This window comes from Mytilus californianus, unplaced genomic scaffold (genome assembly GCF_021869535.1).
Source record: "Mytilus californianus isolate M0D057914Y unplaced genomic scaffold, xbMytCali1.0.p SCAF_12, whole genome shotgun sequence".
Lineage (NCBI taxonomy): Eukaryota > Metazoa > Mollusca > Bivalvia > Mytilida > Mytilidae > Mytilus > Mytilus californianus.
Window position 1 is genome coordinate 50,117,511 of NW_026262604.1, and position 21,881 is coordinate 50,139,391.

General features: G+C 34.1%; 1 long non-coding RNA gene and 1 pseudogene across 1 annotated transcript in view; one reads left to right on the forward strand and one right to left on the reverse strand.

The window, feature by feature from the left end:
- The window catches only part of LOC127721957 (uncharacterized), a 38,514-nt gene extending 37,886 nt beyond the window's left edge, over positions 1-628 (forward strand). Inside the window, exon 4 of the long non-coding RNA XR_007991548.1 lies at positions 96-628. This is a non-coding gene — a long non-coding RNA (uncharacterized LOC127721957). The remainder of the gene's footprint in view (positions 1-95) is intronic.
- Positions 629-14,951: 14,323 nt separating this feature from the next.
- On the reverse strand, positions 14,952-17,397 carry LOC127721110 (uncharacterized; annotated as a pseudogene).
- Positions 17,398-21,881: the final 4,484 nt, after the last annotated feature.

Genomic DNA, 21,881 nt, shown 5'->3' on the forward strand with positions numbered 1-21,881 from the left:
TGAATCGTTGTTCTTGTTTCTAATTACAGCGTATTTTATCATAATAGTGGTAAAAGAAATACGTATTTCAATCTTTCATTGATGATTCTTTACAGATAATGCAATGTTTACGACAAGTTAACACTGGTGGTACACCGGAAGTTGTAAAGCGAGCTAAAAAGCCTACTTTTCTGAAATAGGGGAATACCAGGAAGAACAACAATTGTTATACAATGTTAATTTGAATGTTTTATATGATTTAATTGGTGATTAGATGAACTTTAAGCTCTTCAAAGTGCACCTGTATTTTTATAGTAAATCACACCTTTCAATGTTCACACATAAAAAAAAAATGTTTGACTAAAAATGCACGTATTGGTTTAAAGCTGAAACATTGCATTACATCAGTATAATAATGTATGTATCTCCATAAAATAATGTAACTGACATCTGAGGTTTGCAATGCATTCCACTTGCACTTTATATACTTTTTAATAAATATATGGATAATAATTTCTTAAAACATGACATCTAAACTTACAAATCTGAATACTTAGATGAGTTTAGATTGATGAATAATTATAGGAATTTACACAACTATGTCGTCGTCTAAATTGAAATTGTATAATTAAAAACATTTTCAAATGTTCGCCCATTTTTTACATTCTATATGATGCTGCTGAAAAGAGATGTTTTCTTTATAGATGTATTTATTCTTGTATATTGTTGCCTTTTTTTCGAATTTACTGATATCGATTTATTTTCGAGTAGTGGAGACATACAAGGAAGTTAACTAATATGTGATAGTTATTTAGTACAAGTATAAGAGAAAACGATGTTTGACAACACTCTGTTGAAGGTTTGTCATTCAATATTGTACATATATGTCAGTCAATAACTACATAAATCTTTAGTATGTATCAGTGGACGAGCTATATCATTTGATGTGTAACAAATACTATCTGCAAGAATCAATATTAAACTAATAATCAGTATACCATATTAAATTGGTCAAACATTAGATTATAAACACGGAATTAATGAACTTTAACAATAGTAAAACAGGAATCCCAGTCATCTGCCTCAAATGTATAACTAGCCCTCACGTATATAGTGTCGTTTTGTTCTTACTAGGTTACTACCGCGGACGTTTCAGAGTTATATTCACTTCCTGCGCCAGAAGACACAAAGCCATTCGAAAGAAATGACGTATTTTTATACATTTAAAAATTGGCATTATCAGTTTTTGACAATATTGTTACCATAAAAAACCAGGAACTGTGCAGATGAAATTCCCTGTTCTTTTATAAGCTTCAATGTTAGAATATCCATAATACGTCTTCACATCGGGAAAGATTATTGTATCTCCATTTGCAAATGTTCTGCTATGAGGTACACAGGATGTAAGTGCAACTAGTAAAAAACAAATACAATTATTGCATGTACATATAATTAATTTGATACATAGTTTTTCGGTTCTTTATATTTTTGGTAGTACCTGACGTAAGCGAATATAATATGCATCACTCTTAAATCAAGCATATTTTGGATAAAACTATAATAACCAGGCTGAAGCTAATGTACATTTGTACAATAGGGCGATAAATCTAAAAACCGTAAAAATAGAACAGAAAGCAACAACCGTTCGAGAAAAAATATATTAAAAAGGCATAAAATTCCGTCCAGAAATTGCAAGTTACAGCTCTATCTTAAAATGTGATTTACCAAATCTAAAAATTAAACAAGCCCTGCTCCTTTTGAGAGTAACATTAAGTTTCAAATGAAATCTGTATCTGTCAAAAAAATTGGTTGTTAAGGCCAGTGATTGAAATTAATTTTGTCAAATACAAGCATGTAACTAGAGAACATTGAAAGCTATTGAAATTGATTTGTGAAAAAAACTTTAAATATAACAACATGACAATCAGAGTAGAAAGGCTGAAGTACAGAAAAGAAGTGGGTGTTGGCCAAAATCTTAAATAAGTGCTCGACATTTTTTAACGTTGAACCAAAATAAAAAAAGGGTGGGGTTGGTCGATTCAAAGGCTTTTAGAGAAATAATGGGGGATGTCGCTGGGTATCGTTATATAGGTATTGAAGGGAAGATGCAGGCGCATTGTTTGTGCAAGGCTTCCAGAGGCTCGATGTTCGAAAAAAAAAATTGGGATAAGTTGGCCCATGCAGGGGCTTCTGGTGAAACATAGTGGAGAGTGTCATGGGGGTGTTGCTATAGCGGTATTTTAGAGGAGAAAAAAGGCAGATTGTTTGCACAAGGTTTCGGGGGGCTCGATGTTTTAAAAGTGTCTAGAGGCGCTATGTTCCGAAATCTGAAACTAGGGCTCAAAATTTTAAAAAAAGGAATGACCAAAGTAAAGGGGGTTTGCCTATTCCAGGACTTCTAGAAAACTAATAGGGGTGTCACTTGGTACTGCAATATAAATTGTAGAGGAGATGCGTCAGGTTTGCAGAAGTTCTTTGTTAAAAAGTCTGAACAAGGGCTCGAAATTTGAAAAAATTCGGACTAAAAATACGGGGTTGGCCTATTCTAGGTTTCTAAAGAAAACTAATGAGGGGTATCATGGTGTATGGCTAAGAGGAATGGTAGAACAGATATATGCGCATCGTTTGCGCGATGTTTTCGAGAGGCTATGTCCCAAAATCTGAAACTAAGGCTCGAAATTTGAAAAATGCAGACCAAAAGTAGGGGTTTGCCTATTGAAGGACTTCTAGAGAAAAATAATGGAGGTATCACGGGGAATGGAAATACAAATATTGGGGAGTTGATACAGGTGCATCGTTGCGCAAATTTTCCAGAGTCGCTATGTTGCAAAATCTGAAACTAGGACTCGAAGTTGGATAAAAGTTGGACTTCTAGAGAAAGTAATTGGGGCGTCACTGGGTATGGCTATATAGGTATTGTTGAAGAGATCCAAGCGCATCGTTTGCGCATGGTTTCCAGAAACGCTATGTTCAAAAACATGAAACTTGGGCTCGAAATTGATTGTTTTAAGAATTTCTCAATGTTATACCAGCCATTAATCCCCTTTTGATTTTATTATTGCTAGAATTGATTAAAATGATATTATTTTGGACTTGTCAAAATGACTCCTTATTCTGAAATCTAAACATTTTAATTTTTTTCCCGCGTTTTGTTTAGGTATAGCGGGAACATATTGTATTGACGGGTACTGGTCGTATGAATATATAATAGGGTCACTTACAGCGACCACTGGTGTACTTTCTGGTAAGAAAGCATAGGGTCACTTTCTAGCTGTCGTGCAACGAGAGAACACTCAACCTAAGATGGACGCCGAAATCCGATCCGAAATACAAAATGAAGTTCAAGCTGCATTTCAAAACTCACAGACAACATTGTTGATTAGCATGACCACCTTCATAGATAACCGCCTTGAATGTTTCAACAAGAATTACCAATCAACTTAGATCCGCTTAGCGGAGTCCCAAATGACAAAACTAGACGAGACACTGTCCGATAACTATAAGTGGAAATAAGTTGGGGACGAGGAGCAACACAAGCATAACAGTAAAGTGTTTGTGAAGTTCAGGGAAGTGAACAGTGAGCTGAATCTCACGAATGATAATATCGAGTCGGCCAAGGACAAGATTACAGAAGGTATGGGTTTAATTAGAGACAGACAGAAATTAATAAAACTAGCGGACTCCTCAGAAGCAGGTTGGAGAGTTGTAGATCACCAGCTCCGTACACTGTTCCCACAAGAACAACCCACATCGAGAGACCAGGGAAATGTTTTAACTGCAATAAGGCAGGTCACGGGAGAAGAGAATGTCCAGAAGTGACAAGAGACGCAAGACAAAACCGACAAAGTGATAAGATAAGTAATGTTTTTCTGTTTGATATTAATAACAGTAATAGTAAATACACATACAAAAAAAGAGAACCCCTTTGTAATTAAATGAACAACCAAAACAATGAAATTGACATCTCAAATTTAAACACTGTATCGCCGGCAGAACTCACATTACAAAATGGTTTTCGATAGGCGCAAATTAATATATTTTAGATGTAATAAACAATGGATATAAAATACTGTTTATGGTAATACCAGGTAAGGTTGAAATTAAAAACAATACGTCAGCGGAGGATAATCCTCGATTTGTTTTAGGGGAAATAAACAAGTTACGTGGCTCGGGTTCGATTGGAATGTGATCGAAGGTCTAATACGATTGAGTGAAAAAAAAAGTCGTAGAATTGAAGGACTGCTTAAACAGTTTGTTTTTGCAAATAAGATGCAATATGAACGTTTTGGTGAAAGTAAAATCTTTGGCTTCTATAGTAGGTCAAATTATTTCTGCACAAGCAGTAATAGGAGATGAAGTTCGTATGAGAACTCGGTTTTCTTAAGATTGCATTTTAGCAAAAGCCAGTTGGCATTCTTTGGTGGTATTGAACAGGGTTTGCCGAGTTTGATTTCTTTCTCAAAAATATAGACAAGCTCAATGAAAAGGATTCTAAACTGAGTCAGTTCACAGACGTTACATCTAAAAATGTACAGATATTTTGTGATGCCTCTGATGTAGGCTATAGTGGTCATTTGATCTTTGATTCAACAAATGAATCAAATGAACCAAATATGTTTGGTAGTTGGTCAAATACTGAAATGAAACAGAGTTCAACTTGGAGAGAGTTCAAGGCGAAGACAGGGTTTTAAAGAACTCTGTTAGTAGGACAGAGGGGAAATCAGTTAAAATACACACCGATAATACAAATGTATCCAATCCTTAAAGTAGGAAGCAAAAAACCTTATTTACAAGAAAAGGCTATGCCTGTACGCGATTCATATATTAAAATATATATAAAATATTCAATTGACATGTCATGTGACTGGATCCCTAGAGAATTGAATACTAAAGCTGATAAAGTAAGTAGACACTCAGATTGTGATGACTGGGGTATTCAGCCATGGATTTTTGAATATTTAAATGATTTATGGGGTATTTTCACATGTGACCGTTTTGCATGCGATTACAACACAAAATGCAAAATGTTTAAATTCTAAGTTTTACTGCAAAGGTACCTCAGGCATAGATGCTTTAAAACAGAACTGGACAAATGAGAACAATTGGTTAGTGCCTTCTCCTGCACTAATTAGAAAGGTTATCAACAAATTGACAACAGAACGTTGTGAAGGTACTTTGATTGTACTGGAGTGGAGCTCAGCACCAGTACTGGTGTATGTTAACACACGAATCGAAATTTCAAAATATGTTAGTCGATAACAAATATTTACATAGATATAACTTGATCTAAAAAGGAAGAAGCCAACATGGTCTTTTTGGTAAACTATAAATCAACATTAGACTTGTTGCTTTGAAAATCAAATTTTGATATTGTTATATTTACAATAGGTTTAAAGATTAATCAGCACGTAGAGGCAGCTGTTTTGAAGAGTGGAGTTACAAAATACAGTCCTTTATTTCAGATTTATCATAAGATGTGAAAATTACTACTAGGAAGCAGAAGTGACAATACTACAAAATCTTATGTTTATGCATTAAGGCGTTGGGAACAGTATATAACTAAGCTCGGTTTTGCTGCATTGCCAGCCCAACAAATTCATATTGCACTTTATTTTACTCATTTGCTTGATCAAGGTTCAACTTTTCACCCAATTGACAATGCTAAGTACTGTATTAAATGAGCACATGGGATCAATGGTTTAGCCTATCCTACAGAAAACTCATTGTTTCATCCATACAGGAAGCTGCTAGTTTTATATCTAAACAAAAGCAAGACTCACCAGTATAGGCAAGGAAATGAGGTGTTGATTTCCAAAGGTTTTTCAGTCGCTTGTCCTTTTGATATGTATTTGTTCGGTTAGCAGGTTTTGTTGAAGGGTCAGATATGTTTTTGTTCAGGCCTGTTTTTGGATCAGGGAATACTTGCAAAGTAATTTACAAAAATAAAAAGCTTAGTTACACGTAATGCTTACAAAACTGTTACTAAAAAAGAACAAAAATGAAAAAAGTTCCTAAGCAGAAACACTTTAGTTTTAAGGATACTCTGTGTTCAAATAATATAGAAAAAGTGGCATTAGGTATTTCACATTGCAGTCTAAGTACAACAAATAGCGTGAACCCAACATAATATCTTAATCAACAGCAACAAAAAAGTATAATACCACAAAGCTCTGAATTTTAAAGATCATTTTGGATATGCCAAATCTTTTAAATATTTTTTTGTGTTCTTTTAATGTTCAAATTTTACTACTTGTCACACTCAATACTTTTCGAAACCTACTATGAATGGAATAGATTCAGGTGGAAGTGGCCTTACCTTTCGTTCGATGAAAAAGTAAATGAATAACACATATGTTCGAAAAAAAATTCCCCAATCGATAAAAAGATACAAACACAGGCAATTGAGTAATACCACCCCTCCCCCTTTTCCCAGTGTTTATACATTCTCCTCAAAATAAATAAAAAAATCTCAGAATTTATATTTGCCTTTTAATTTTTGTGCTCCATTTTGCAATTTATATAGAAATCTATTCTGCATAATTTAAACTAAAATACAAAAACACTTTCAGATTTATAACCAGCTATGAGACGGCTAGCATTGTAGAAAAGCTATAAAAACTTGTTATTTATAGTGGTGTTGATTGAAATTTGATTTTATCAATTGATCATTACAAGATAATTGATCACTAAACGACTCTTTGAATGTTTAAAAGCAAACTGCGTGGTTATTTCAAATTGAAATTTCAATCTACAATAAGATTTGTTACAAATGTAGCAACACCCTAAAGAACCGTAAATCGCCAGATCATACTTTACATACCAAAGTTAGACTGATTCGTCTTTGCATCCGTCATATTTTTAGTCCTTGACTATCTGGAAATAAAAAATACATACAATACAATTTATACAAGAGTGCCATCCACATAATAGTAAACTTCAAAAGAAATATACCATTCGTTAAATTAACTATAGACGGTTGACACGGTCACAGAAGCGTTAATCATGTATGCATGAATAATTTTTTAAACGTTGCAACTTGGTCCATTTTTGAATTAACATACGAATTGTGTTCTATTCAAACTAATAAATGAACCACGTTTGCACAGATTAGGATATCAATTGTGACATCGTCAAAGGATTTACAGTAATTACGTCATTAACAGACCGAGAAATGCACGATCTTGTATAATTCGAAGCTACAGAGAATCGACAGGATGTAAGACCATGAGGTGTACAATGTAAATAACTATAAATGTTTGTATTAAATCATTAAAATAAGCCAATAAAGATTTTACTACACTGCTAAATTGGTACCCTTTAAGAATAAGCTTTATATATATATATATTTTCTAAGTTAACTTTGATACATTTTGGGTCTCTTTTAGTCATATAGCTCTTCAAGTGTTTATGTGTTATACATCCTTAGCTTTCACATTTTGGATTTGAACGTTACTGATGAAGGTAAATCCAGATAGCGCTTTAGACGTACGATTTCAATTGTGTGTTACTTTAATTTATTCAAATGACAAATAAGTGTATATGGACATGTCAATATATATCTGTCTTGAATATGACAACAAATACATGTTTCAGTTCTATCTAAGATAACCAAATGTGAATTGTTACTGAATTTTGAACCTAAAGTTCCGGTATAGAAATCATGTCTATCCTCCAAGTGACTCAGTGTATTTACTGTGTTGACGGAAATGAATACTAAGGATTATGCCTATATACACCAGGTCTAATATTTTATCCAAGCTAATAAATATTTTTCTTTTATCGAAATCGGCACCGCGATATAGCTTTTTTTGTGCTGATGCGGCGTAAAGCAATCACCAATCAATCAATCATCGAAATCGAAATTCGCATTTCATATTTAATAAAAAAGTGCTCTCGGTGTTGCTTAGGGGACGCAAAAAACAGAGGACTGAGAAAGTTTCTGGTCATGAATGACATTATGATAATTGAGCAGACATTTAATTAACTGGAAAAATAAACAACTGATATATAAAAAGCAAATTGAGGTTTCGCCTATCAGACGGCAACCAAACGACAAAAATAACCAATTGTATTTAGAAAGAAGAAATGCGGTCAAAGATATTCCATTTACATCAAATTCTCCAAACATTGAAATACATTTAATGGGACCATCTTTTGTAACAGATTACGATTGTCTTATACAGTTACCCAGATGAGGTGATACTTTGTTGATATATTTTATTATCTATGAAAAAATCAAGTTTGAACCTTCATTGCGTTGTATTTTATCAGTTTTATAATAGGATAGAATTCACATATTTATTATTAATTGTGGATTGGACGAATACGAAACAATTGAATATTCAAAAAGCTCAAGAATTAATAAACTTTAAATGATATTCTAAATGATAAATATACCTTTTTGTAACCTTTGAGTCAATACTGTCTGAATGGAGACTGTTTGGTTATAGAGTGCTAAGAAATCCTGATCTCGAGCCTGTTGAGTAGCGGTTATTTTGTTTAACTGTGAATCAATAACGTGCAGGTGGTTTCCAGTTGCATTGGCACTTTTCTATAAATCTCTAACATCTTTGACTGATTCAGCTCCTGATTTAGTTGTTTGTTTTCTTCCTTAAGAGTAATAAAATTCTGCTGGATCTCGTCATACTTTTTTCTTAAAACATCCGTTTCATTATTAGTTTAAAATGATTGGAGTCGCAACTGTTTATCATCTTCCTTAAGATTTACTAAGTCGGTTAGTACGTCCTTGTAACTTCTACTCGAACTATTCGTACTGTTTCCAATTCTTTGTTCAAAAATTTGTTTGCTGGTCTGCATATTACGAACTTCATCAGTGGTGTTTGCGTTTGCAGCAAGTAAATCCTTGTATATCTTATTAACAGCAAATTCCAAGTGCTGTGGCTGCTGTTTTTCTTCTAATAGCAAGTTCATAACGGTAATGAAATGACTTTCCGTAAGTACGTTTGACGATGTGGTGCCGGGGTTTAACAGAAAAGTGTCCGCTCTCCACAAAAATAGTATCGCAACACTGATTATCCAGAACATGTTTTTCATTTCAAAAATATAACTGCAAATGGTACAAAAGTGAGTATGAATCACTTATCAATATTTATAATTACGTGGATGTTACGTAATCTCAATTAAAAAACTGTTACATGTAATCTCATCATAACTTACTATGAATTCATGAATTATGCACGTATATGTACGTACCTATGTGAATCATAACAATACAAACATTATAATTTCAACTACCGATAGCGTAATTGAAAAATAGGCTTAATTTACAAAGGAAATAATCAAATCGGCCAAAGATCAACAACATTCTACATAACACGACATAAAAAACTAAAGACTCCGCAATACAAACCCCAAAAATACAATAGAGGATATCCAGATAAATAGTTTGTCCTCTTGATGAAGATACGGAAATACTAATAGTCTTTATTGATTTAAAATGACAATTTTACATAGAGGTTTTGGTTACATTGAATATGAGAGATAGTCAATTCAAAAAAGACATTTCACTTTTAACACTTTGTATAATACTCTTTGTTGCCGGTGATCTGTTCAGTTATTGGGGAGGATCGTTCCCTAAAATTGAAATAGAAGGAACACTCTCCGCAAGTGAAAAGATTTAATTTAAACTTAACAGAAAATTTGTTGAAGCCATTAGATTAAGAATATGAATACTGTTATATTCATATTATTAATTTGATGGCTGTCATTTTTGCCAAAAGATTGATTTATTGTTGGTGTTTAACCCCACTTTAAATACAATTGGCTTTAAAATGGCGTCCAGTTTTTATTGGTAGAGGACATCGGAGTACCTTGAGAAAATCAACTACCCATGACAGGCCCCGACATATGAAATAACTAACACAATGGTGAACTCATGTATTCCAAAGTTTTCCTACTTAATTTGATCAGCATTTGGTGAAATAAAATGTAAGCAAAATTATGCCATATTAAATCAGACAGTATAAACAAATAATATCAAGAAGCTAGAAATACTGCTTATTTTAATCTGTCTCCTCAAAATAATGACATACACAATTAGATTTATTACTTTGAATCAAGCTCTTTCATATTTAATATAGCGAGAAAAATTACACAACGTAAGTATATTTATTATGTTAATAGAGCAAACTAAAAAGAAAAAAAGTAACAGAGGTTCCTGTTTCACCTTACATGTACGTAACCGTTATGACAAGGGGAAAATCCAGTGATAGATTTGTATTCGGTGATGTTGAGAGTGAGGACACTTGTTTTGAAGAAGAAGAGATTGTGACAACGACAAAATGGAAATGTCTGTATTTATCTGTGATAGTCCTGCAGATCGGTGACAAAATTGTGGGTTTGATGATAAAAGCACCAAATTTGGCATGGAATCAGTTCTGATTGATCGCCATAAAAAATCAAAATCTACATATATCACTTATATAAGGTCACTTTTAAGGTTAAATTTGGCATGGTAGTAGTGCTGGGTGAAATTTCAATATGACGGCTTTTTCCAAGATGGTCGCAATAAGTTATCAAAATCAACAAATATCTCTTACAGAAGGTCACAAAGTGCATTGTTTTGATGTACCTTCAGTAAAACTAAGTGGCCTAAAATACCAAGTGTATGCCACATTTATATACTAAAGCCAACAATCAAAATATTTGTGAGGAAAGTATAGAAAATCGTAACTACGGTACCATTCTTGCAGAACAGTAGTCTACAACGATGGATCACGTACAGACACTGGCGTTATTCCAATATTTAAGCTAGACTTAACTAGGATATATACTTCTCGACTCGAAAAGATTTCTTTGTGATCAACTGGAAGAGGACATAAAACTTTGTAATGATCTAAAAAAAAAATTGAAGTAATATCAGGCTTGCCAGGCCATTAACAAGGCATGTGCTTGCTTATTCTGTTTAATGATTATATTGGTGTTGCATTTAAACAAGCAACCGTAACAAGCTGCGTGTATGAAAACTATACTTGAAACAGCTGCACCTGCAGGTAGTTCAAAAAGACATGATGTAAGCAAAAGTCTGTTGAACAGTCATTAAAACATTAGTTGATAATCGTTTGGCCAAATATTCAGACGCAGTCTAGTTATTCAAATTACCCATTTATCTACAATACCGGAAGATTCCATCTATGAGACATTCAACATTGAATATTTAGTTCCTCCCTCGAATCCTGGTGGTTTTACAACAGCAGCCGTGGAGAATATTGACAACAACAAGAGTTCAACTACGGCTAAAGAATCGTCACATAGTACGACACTTTCAATATTACAGCATTTTCCTAGTCTAACATGGCAAATTCGTCATAACCTTATGCTTTGAAATATATGCATTCACCTTATAATCTCCGGTACTTTCACCAATATGTTATGCGCCAGCACAACTGTTCGTATTATTGCTATAACTTAGTATATATATTACATTAGAATAAAATATATCCTTAATGCTTATTAAATATAACCATGAGTTTCATACTTACATCTTATAATTACCGTTTTATGGACATGCACTCTGTCAATTGTCTAACCAGAAATACATTTATGCCAACCTGGTATAATTAGTCAATTGTGCAACTCTATCCTTACATAGTATAAATAAGTTAACAAAATGATAACGCAGATGCCTTGAAGCAGATGATAATGAAAACATTAAATATTTCTAGACAGCATTCCACGCATGTAGAGTCAAGGCAAACGATCATCCGCCTACATATAACAATCAATGATTTGACCAATGTTTCAGGAAGAGATCAAATCTATCACAACGATTCGACATCCCATCAAAACAATCCAACAATGTCTTAATTTTTTCCGAGACATGTATCAATTATCACTTGTGATCGATCGGTTTTTGCTTTTGCAAAATCGGAACAATGGAACTGGGCAAACATATTTCTAACAAAACAAAGAATAGTTTTGTTTTAGGTCTTCACATAGAAATTGCATCGTTGAGAACCGTATGTGATTGGTTAGAAAACAGTGGTTGAACAAGTGTTCAATCAACGAAATATAGTACTTCATGAACAGCAGACTCTTTTTTAGAGGATCTCATGCATCATGAACAATACATTTCCATGAGGTTACAGTAGGTGTACTTCACATTCTTCTGCATAGATCCTGACATAATTTTTATTGAGGAACGAGACCCTGGTGAGAACTGTATTACATTCCAAGAACTGAGTAATAAGGGGGAAAGTGAGTCCACTTAACCACAACAGGTCTATAACATTAAAGATTGGACTGATGTTAGATCATTAAAGGAGACCTGACACGATTTTTAAAATAAACAAAAATCAATTAATTAATTTTAACTCAATTATACTATATAAACACATTTCAAACAAAATAATTGTAAAAAAAAAACCAAATTAAACTAATTACATGTTTTGTAATCACCGTGTCCCCTGACCTATACATTTTAATTAGATAGGCGATCACGTGACCCGATGACGTCACAGGCACTTTCTGGGTCAGACAGTGGTCAGCAGTTGAAGAGTTGTAAGAAATTAAATGATAGAAAGTATGGACAGCTGTGACAGTGATATTCCCGATGTTTCTAGATTAGTAGATATACGTCCGTACCAATTCGAACCACTAGGCAACGAAATTAATTCCGGAGAAGACAGTAATTCCTCGTCAGAGACCTCGGACATCAACGACTTGTCTCAGGCCGAAAACCGCCTAATGAACACAGACTGGTTCGTATTTACTTATTATTGTTCCTTTTTTATATTATTTTTGTTTCAAACCAAAGTTGAAATTAAGTTATCTCTGTTTATAAACAAAGTGGCCCGAACCCATGTTTAATTGAACCGAAAGTCGTATACTTGTACGTGCGCCTCCCATCCGAAATCGTACATTTTTATGTTTAAAAAATCACACACAGATTGCTTTTTTTAGGTCAACTTTTAATATAATGTAGATTGTAGAAATATACATGTAAAAGAGGAAATTCTTTAGAGTTTAAATGCATCTGGTCATTAATTTTTTAACTTGTCCATTTGTTTCGTATACACGGCATCTAGTATCCTATCAATATTGAAGTAGTTTGGTAATATATGTACAGGCCTATATTTTGTTTTCGGCTGTTATAGGTGTGACTGTGGGAATTGTGAACCCATTACAACATCTGAAGAATGTACATGTTGTTCGAATGTATCAGCTGTAAGTTTCCACATGCAACCGGAAGACCTGCAGTGCATCACAGAACACGAAGTGTTTGTTGCCAACTGCCTCAACAGACACGTTTTACAGGCAAACATGTATGCTTACCTAAAAAATGTAGGACCTTTTGATGACAACGAGCCAATAAATGAGTAAATGTTTTTTTCTTTGTTACTACATTTATGTTGAACTTGCATATTCATTTTCAGCCTTTGTGATAACTTGCATATTCAATAAAAACCTTTGTGATAACTTGCATATTGCACGTGTTGGTAGGCTGCTGTCTCATTTCAACTTTTCATTACGAGCTCCCATAACTTAAAATAGAACTATCTGTCATGATGTAGAAAAATGTAACCCCATGCATTGACTGAATCAAAGAGTCCAAAATATATCCAAACGGTCAGGCCTTTTAAACATGCAAACTACCAATTCTAAAACAATAACAAGACATAAAACTCATATCTCTTACATTGTTTTGATATAACTTAGCACCACGAACAGGACCTGGCAAATGTACTAAGATTGACCATATGAATCTGATGAATGCCTTATAACATCAAAGTCCTTGTGAATTCTGGTAGATGTGTCTCATTGGCAGTCATACCACATCTCCTTTTTATTTAGATGTCATTATGCATGAAAATCTGTAAATTATTCATTCACCCGACAGAAGCAAAGAACACAAATTCAATCAGAATATAGAAGTACAACTTTAACAGTCAATTAGAATACAGTATTAGTTTTGACAAATTTATTAACATGCATCATAATAAAAGTTATATACAATTGATACAATAATATTCTTATTTATGCAACAATTTTATATTTACAATGACAATACTATTCTTATTAATGCAACATTCATATATACAAATACAATAATATGTTTATTTATGAACAATTTCATATTTACAATTATCATGCTTGAAATAAAGTTTACTACAATCGTTAGTTTTAACATGAAACTTTTATCTACAGGCGGTACCGCTTCATGGCATACAGACGTTTTGTTCAATGGATTTGGCATAGACTAGGACGACACAACAGAAAGATATTACCAGCATGTGTGGTGAAAAAAACAAGAGAAACTTTTCCATCAGAGACATATTGTGGTTTTAAGTATGCAGTTGTATGACAAATTCATTTATTTAACTATTAAAATTTTAAAATTTGAATAAGAATTGTTTTTTTCTTTCTTTATCATGGTTGAAAAAGAGATGGGTCATTATTTACTGTCTTTGAAATCGTGATCTGTGTCTCTGAATAAGGTCGATCTTCCTGAACGGGGTGAATGTTGATGTCATGTGATCTGGATGGTGATTGTTGTAAACACGCACATCACCAGTAGCAGATGTATATGATGTTAACTCTTCTCTTCGTCTCTCTACCACAGCCTGTTTGATAAGTGTCACGTAAACTGAAAAAAAAGATAATGCTATGAATAAACAAATAAAAAAGAAGCCACAACTTATTTTTTTAATTGTCAAAGAAGTATTTATGATATACATGTATATCCAAATGATTGAATTCAATATCAAACTAAGTTACTTCCCTTATCCATAGCTTGGATTCATTGTCCTGGTTTAAATTTACTTTTTAAATCTTTTCACATAGTGTATCACTGAAGATACTTTAAATGTACAAATAGACATCTGGTGCAGTAAAATTACCATTAATGTATTTAAATACTGACCAAATGTTGTTGCAGTCTTCTTTGGCTTGACCACTGCCTCAGTTCCCTTTTTGGCCTTTGGGTAACACATACTATAACACTGTTCCCCAGTCTTCGTTTTTGCTTGCTTTCGCCCACTGTTCTCGTTATAATGAAGAGCGGCAATACTCAATCTGTAAATATGAATACATAAATTAGTCAGACAATATTTCTGACATTTGCATAACTAGTATATTGTTTGTATAATATTTTAATAAGGAAATACAACATTTGTTTAGTTTCTCTTATAAATCGCACAGTTGGTTTTATCCAATTCTAGTCCAGTAACTGCTCATTGTATGAAATACAGTATTGCATGCATTGGTAATACAAAATACAAACTTTATAGCTTACTATACAGTGCAGGTTTTGCTAATTGGTGAAGGCTGCACAGTGACCTATATATAGAAATCATAGTTACTAGTACTTCTATGTTATTTGTCTCCAGTGGATAGTTGATTTATTGGCAATCATACCACATCTTCTGATTTTTATAAAATTAACTTTATCAGTTATTACCTTGCAAGCATTGTTGGGTAAAAGAAGTGGGTGCTCTTTTGGCAGAAGTGGTTCACCAAAGAATGGAACACCTCCAAGGAATATATCTGGTAAACAGGTGATAACTTGGGTACATCTACCAATAGGTACCTGCTTTCCACAATGTTCTTTAGTCTCTTGTATGGAACTGAGCCTGAAACATGAATTACCAATAAACATTACATTTTTGTTTCTAATCATTTAACTATATTCATTATTCAATGTTCTTTTTTTATCATATTGAAATATGTCATTTCATGTTTTATGTACACCCGCCTTGTTTTAATATATGTGTATCATATTAAATTACTTCGATGAAAAAACAAGGTTTAGATATTTCTATATTGGTTTTCTTTCTTCTTGATTTTTTTTTTATGAGAATAAAGAGAACAGATTTTACCTTCACTTAACCACTGTCGGTCTACTGTGATAGGCTGGTGCTCACATCTCGGATAAAGTATGGAGTGGTTCTCATGTTTGTTGCTGATGTGGTTTACAATCGACATCCATTTTGCCAACTTCAGGTCTCCGTTAGTACCACAGGAAGACGATATCCAATCGATGTGGTTGACTATGGACTTGGTCCATGGACGAATGTCCTTACTGCCCGACTTCTTTGCAGCAGCTTCCAGCTTCTTAGATATTCCTGCAAAATAAGAGATAATGTATAAACAGACTTTGCAAAATTATTGATATGAGTTGGTAGCTTAGTACATTGATGGATTGTTGGTTGCTTAATGTCCAGTGGCAAATATTTCATGCATGTTCAGGACGAGGTAGCTTAGTACATGTACTGTACAAATTTTCAAATTTAATAAATAAAATAATATAATAATTTTTCTTGCATTAAAAGTATTTAAATCTTATCATATATGTTGTTGGCTTAAATGACAAATTTATAGTTACCTTTAGCTACATGCCATACATCAAACAGGTGGTTTGTTGTGCCTTGCTCTGTACGCATGAACTTCTTGATTGAAGAATGCCTGTCCGTGACTAGAACTTTAATTTTGATGTGCATCATGTCCTCTAGGTATCTGATGGACCTCTTCAAACCTTCCAACTCCATATGTGCAGAGCCTTTCACTTCGTTACACTGTAAAAAAATAAGGACGTTTTAAAACATGAACTGCTTTGGTTTAAATATATGTATACAAAAATATATTTATTGGCCACAATGTTAATACAAAAACAGTAAACAAGATTAAAGAACTTTTTTTTCAACGTTTTTTTTTTTGTACTGAAAAAATTTGTAAATTTCTGACTAACTTCATATAAAAACAAATACAATATTTGTTGGCATGCTCTCTTTAGTTGGTGTTTACCCAGAATATCTTTTTCTCAGATACTTGGAGTTATCGTCTTTTCCAAATTAAAATATTAAGAGAAAGCTGACTGATGATTTTCATCTTATTTCAACATACCTGTACCAATTGGAAGTCTAAAATCTTGCTTGTCTCCAAATCCATGATGGTGTATGACCCATACTTTGCCGAATAACCAGGAGAGTCACATCTTGCATCCCCACCAACAATTACTTCTTTGTCATACAGGTCTGTGAGAAGTGCTGTCTGTTCTGCATCCCAGGCCATAGAAGCAGATGGAGAAACATACAAAGTCTGCAGTCTGTTGTATGTTCTTGAAGATATCGTCTGCATGTTGAGGTGTTGAAACATCTGAAGAACTTTACTCGAGTTGGACCCGCTACACAGGATGGCAGTTGCTGTCATCAGATTACCCCATGGTAAGGTGTTGTGGCAAGACTGGCCCTCTAGATGGATACATGCCCATTCAAACAGACTGTGTTGGTGACAACCATGGAACCTCTGGTATTCTTTATAAGGGCAACAGCTTCCCCAGAGCAGTAACGGCAAACAGATAAGAGCTCGGCTAGTGCTGACTCACTCACCATGAACTGTTTTTCTTCAGCTGGGGTAGCCTTGGAGTTGAGTTTGTAGTTCATGTCAGACTCAGTATCTGAATCATCATCAGAACTGGAAAATAAAAAAAAATATTTCTAAATGACTGTTTAGATCATTGGACTTTTGACAAGGTCAAATATGGACTGACTGGTTCTCAAATTATATTGAGAGAGGATCAAGTCTGAGGACACTTTCGATATGATCTACTTATATGGTTCATATATAACCTTTCGACTGAGTGAATATCCTTAATTGGTATATTACATGTAAATCGTTTGTTACGGAAATAGACTTCTGACTATGTGGTATGGGTTTTTCTTATTGTTGAAGGCTGTACATTGACCTATTGTCCTTAATTTCTATGTCTTTTAGTCTCTTGTAGAGAGTTGTCTCATTGGCAATCATACATGTCATACTTACTAATTATATGTTTCAAGATTTAAAAAAAAAAAAATTAAAACCTTGCAACTATTTCATTTTCACATTGAAAATATTCACTGATGAATGTGATGAATATCAATAATATATTAAATCAATCCAACAATATAAAACCTACAACATGAACAATACAACTTATTTATATACCTCATTTCGTCATCTGTTGGATTGTAGTCTGAGTCATCACTATCTTCAGGTTCTGCACTATCATCATCACTGTCGCTAGGGTTCTCTGCTTCTTTTGGTGATAGTTCATCTGTCTGGGTTGCTACTGTGCTAAAAGTCTTTGTCTGGACAGTCATAACACCTGTTATCTTGCTGCCTGTCTGGTGACCCCTTGTTCTCCGCTGTGGCTGCAATTTTACTTGAAGCTTCTTATTCACCATCCTGATGGATGTAATAGGCTTGGGAGGAGATGTTTCCACTGTCATGTTCGGCTGTGGTATTAGTTCAACTGGATCACTTGGAGTACATGTTGTAGGAACGTCAGTGTCATCCAACTGGACAGATGTGGCTGTGTCTTTTTGCTCTGGAGTCAGGGCTCTCACATGACTGTCAAATGCCATTTGTAGAATCTGGAACATACATTTTAAAATTAGTGAAACTCATTGTACATATATGAGAACTTGAAGACAAGTAAATAAGTATAAATTATATGCTCATCACTTAAATTTCACATTTTAATAACAATTAAAAAAAATAATTTATAGTTAAATAAGTTAGTAAAATTTGCCAAGCTGATCTCACAGAACTTTATTGATATAAATATTAATAAATGCACACACCTGTGTCTTACAATACGCGATTCACCCATTTACCTGTATAATTACATTTCACCGTCATCACTGAAGTAGAATTAATTAACTGTAATACACAAACCCCTTTAGAAAGTTGTTACGCTTTCCCACGTGTAATGAAAAACCGCGTATCTATAAAACATTTATCGAGAAAATTCTGTAATCAGGTATTTAACTAACCGCTTGACCACCTGCTAACAACGAGATCAGCTGATCAATGGCGCGTGTACACACACCTGGGGCGTGCACACCTGAATCGAAATTAGTAGTGAAGCTGTGTGCAATGATTAAATATTTAAACACGATCAATGTTAAATAACATATAAATGATCTGACATATCTATAATAAAAACCTGGAAATATAAAATGCCGTAGACAAAAATAAAATTTACCTCTTCCTTTCGGCGTTTTCAAAAGCACCTCTCCTGGTGGGGATGCTCAGCTTCTCGCCATCTTTGATATCGGTGTCAGGTATAGGTACATCGGGCTTTGCGTCGGGACGTAGAGTTAGCTTGTATGTCATTTTAAGTTGTAACATCAAATCAGGATCTTTTGTAAAACTTTGTTTGGAGAAATGCGCCGAACATAATCTGTGGTTTGGTCCAGGTACAAAGTTCCACCTTCTGCAATAATGTGTCCACGCTTTGCGGAGTTGAACATCAGCTGGGAAACGAAAAAAACTGATCCCAGTGCCTTTCTTCGCTTCATTGTTGCACCCATAAGCTGCACAATACACCATGACTGGTTTGCATTGATGTCAGTGTTGCACGAAAACGTATTTTGATTATTTTTGCTAATGATAAGATAAGTGATTGATGCTGTCAGTCAGAATGGTCGAAAAGTGACTGTGACGTCACAGGCTCGAGAGCCTCGTTTTCGCAATGAATTTTTGCATATTTCACAGGTCAACGAGATGTCAATCAAATTGACCTATATATACGAAATTGGATACAGGTAGTTGAAAAAACCTTTACACAAACATCTTTCAAGCCAAATTATAGAAAATAAAGCAAAAACCCGATTTCATTTCAGGTCTCCTTTAAGAGAATGTTCCTTATGGGTGTATAAAGATTCCATTATACTGCTTATTCATTGGTTCTTTGCATTTTTCCATCCAAATTATGGCTCCTAGTACCCGTGCGCGATATTATGCCCTTTAACTATACAGTTTAAGTGTTACAAACGTAATTTAAAAATGGTAAATGTAGATCATGCCCATGACTGGTAAAAGGAGAAGGTGGGGCAATAAGATTGACCATCAATATCGCACAACTGCAGCATTTGATGGTGTTTTGTCTAGAAACGACCATAGTAATTAACAAGTTCCAATCCACCTTTGAAATGATATAACGTGATCAGGTAAACCACATGATGTTCTACGTCAGGAACGATTTAAAAGCAAACACACAACATTCTCAAAGCCTGTGAAAGCTTAAGGCGGGGGAATGTTTCGCCCTTTTACTCAGAGTGCTACTTCGAGTGACTGTGGATGGCATATAACCTATTGCATATTTACCACAAAGGTATCAGCATTTTGTAATTAGTGAAAAGAATGTGGTTGACAGATATGAAACGAATGTCACGGTAAATGAAAATGCGCGACGACAATGATGTTATGTACGGTGCTGTTTAAAATATCGTTGGTAGTGGGGCAAAATGGGCTGTCCTTTAGAAACATTTTGAAAACTGCATTAGAAATATGTTGTTGTTTATATGATAAAAAAGTGGAGAAGATACTTAGACACTCAAAAATCATCAGTAAAACAAAACCAGATAGGAAAATGGATAAAAAGCACAAAAAAGACTAACAGCAGTCAAGAAATCACTACACAAAAATCTAAAAGATGAGAAACACCAACCCCACTAAAAACCGGGGATGATTTCAGGTGCTCAAGAAGGAACAGCAGTTCCTGTACACCTGTGACACCTGCCTAGGTGCTCTTGTTTAAATAGATTGATGAGTCATATCCAGTAATTATGCATGTATCATATTATAGTGGCTTTATAAATGTCTCTTTTCTAACCCTTAGAATCACAAAATTTAAAAACATGTTAAAATCATTGGTACATGTAAATTATATAAAACTTGACCGAATATGAACGTTTGAAATGAAACAAGGTTTCCCATGCCTGTACGAGGGATAAACGAGACTTTCACTGATGGACAACACAGACATTGGACAAATAAAGAGAAAATAACGCAACATTGAATGCATAAACAACACAAGTCCCTTTTCATCAAAACTAGGGGTCAACGCAGGTGTTTCAGAAGGGTGTGTAGTTTCTGGCCAACTGGTAGCACTCGTGGTGTTACTCATTGCCAGTAGAAATTCGGTGATTAGTCGTTTTTATTGATCATCTTGATGTATCCACAATCGAGGAAAAAGAAAGGATTGCGGCAAGGAAAAGTGGAACATATCTTTTATCATTTGTGACTCAGGTGGTACTTTATTGTCAAACAAATCCTGATTGTATGAACTGCAAAATGCAATTCGATAGAAGTAATATCAGCAAAGTCTTGTCTTATTAAAGTGTTGTTCATTTTCACTTTTTGGCGGCCATTTTGAAACTTTCCGCCATTTTGAAAAAAAAATGAAAAGTCTTAATATAAAGTCATGACTTACTAGAAACGTTGTATTACATTTTATTTGTTTTTAAAATTTGGTTTGAATAATATTTGCTTTTAATCATACATGGTTGTGAAATTTGGACTGATTTACAGACATTTTGAAAATGGCCGCCATATTCGATTTTTCAGAGTGTGTCAATAGCTTAAATTGACTACCGATTATATATCTACAATTTTGCAAAGTTTCATGCTTTTAAAATCAAACCCACAATTCTTCTAAAAATATGCACGAATTAGCTGGACTTTGACAAACATAAACATGATAAAGGTAACACCAGCAATGAAATATATTTTCAATAGTAAAGTATATACTAGTACTCCACATGCATACCAGTATGGATAGTTCCTACTTAAAATTAACGATGTCAAAATTTCAAAGTTTTCATACATCTCTTTTGTTGTAATGTTTAGTTTCTCAATGGGGGTCTCATTGGGGGGTTCTGATCCCGGATCCCGCTTACTGTTTTGTCAGATTCCCGTATCCCGCTTACACTATGTACGTAAGCAATTCTCATTTTTTTTGTAGTTTCCCGTGTCCCGCTAGACTTCATTTCCCGTTTTCACGGCACAGTAATTTGACTTTCACGTGTCACGCTTACAAAAAATCGGCAATCTTGGGTGACGCTTAGACCCCAATGAGACTCACCCCAATCCATTCTCACAGTTCACCGTAAATTCAA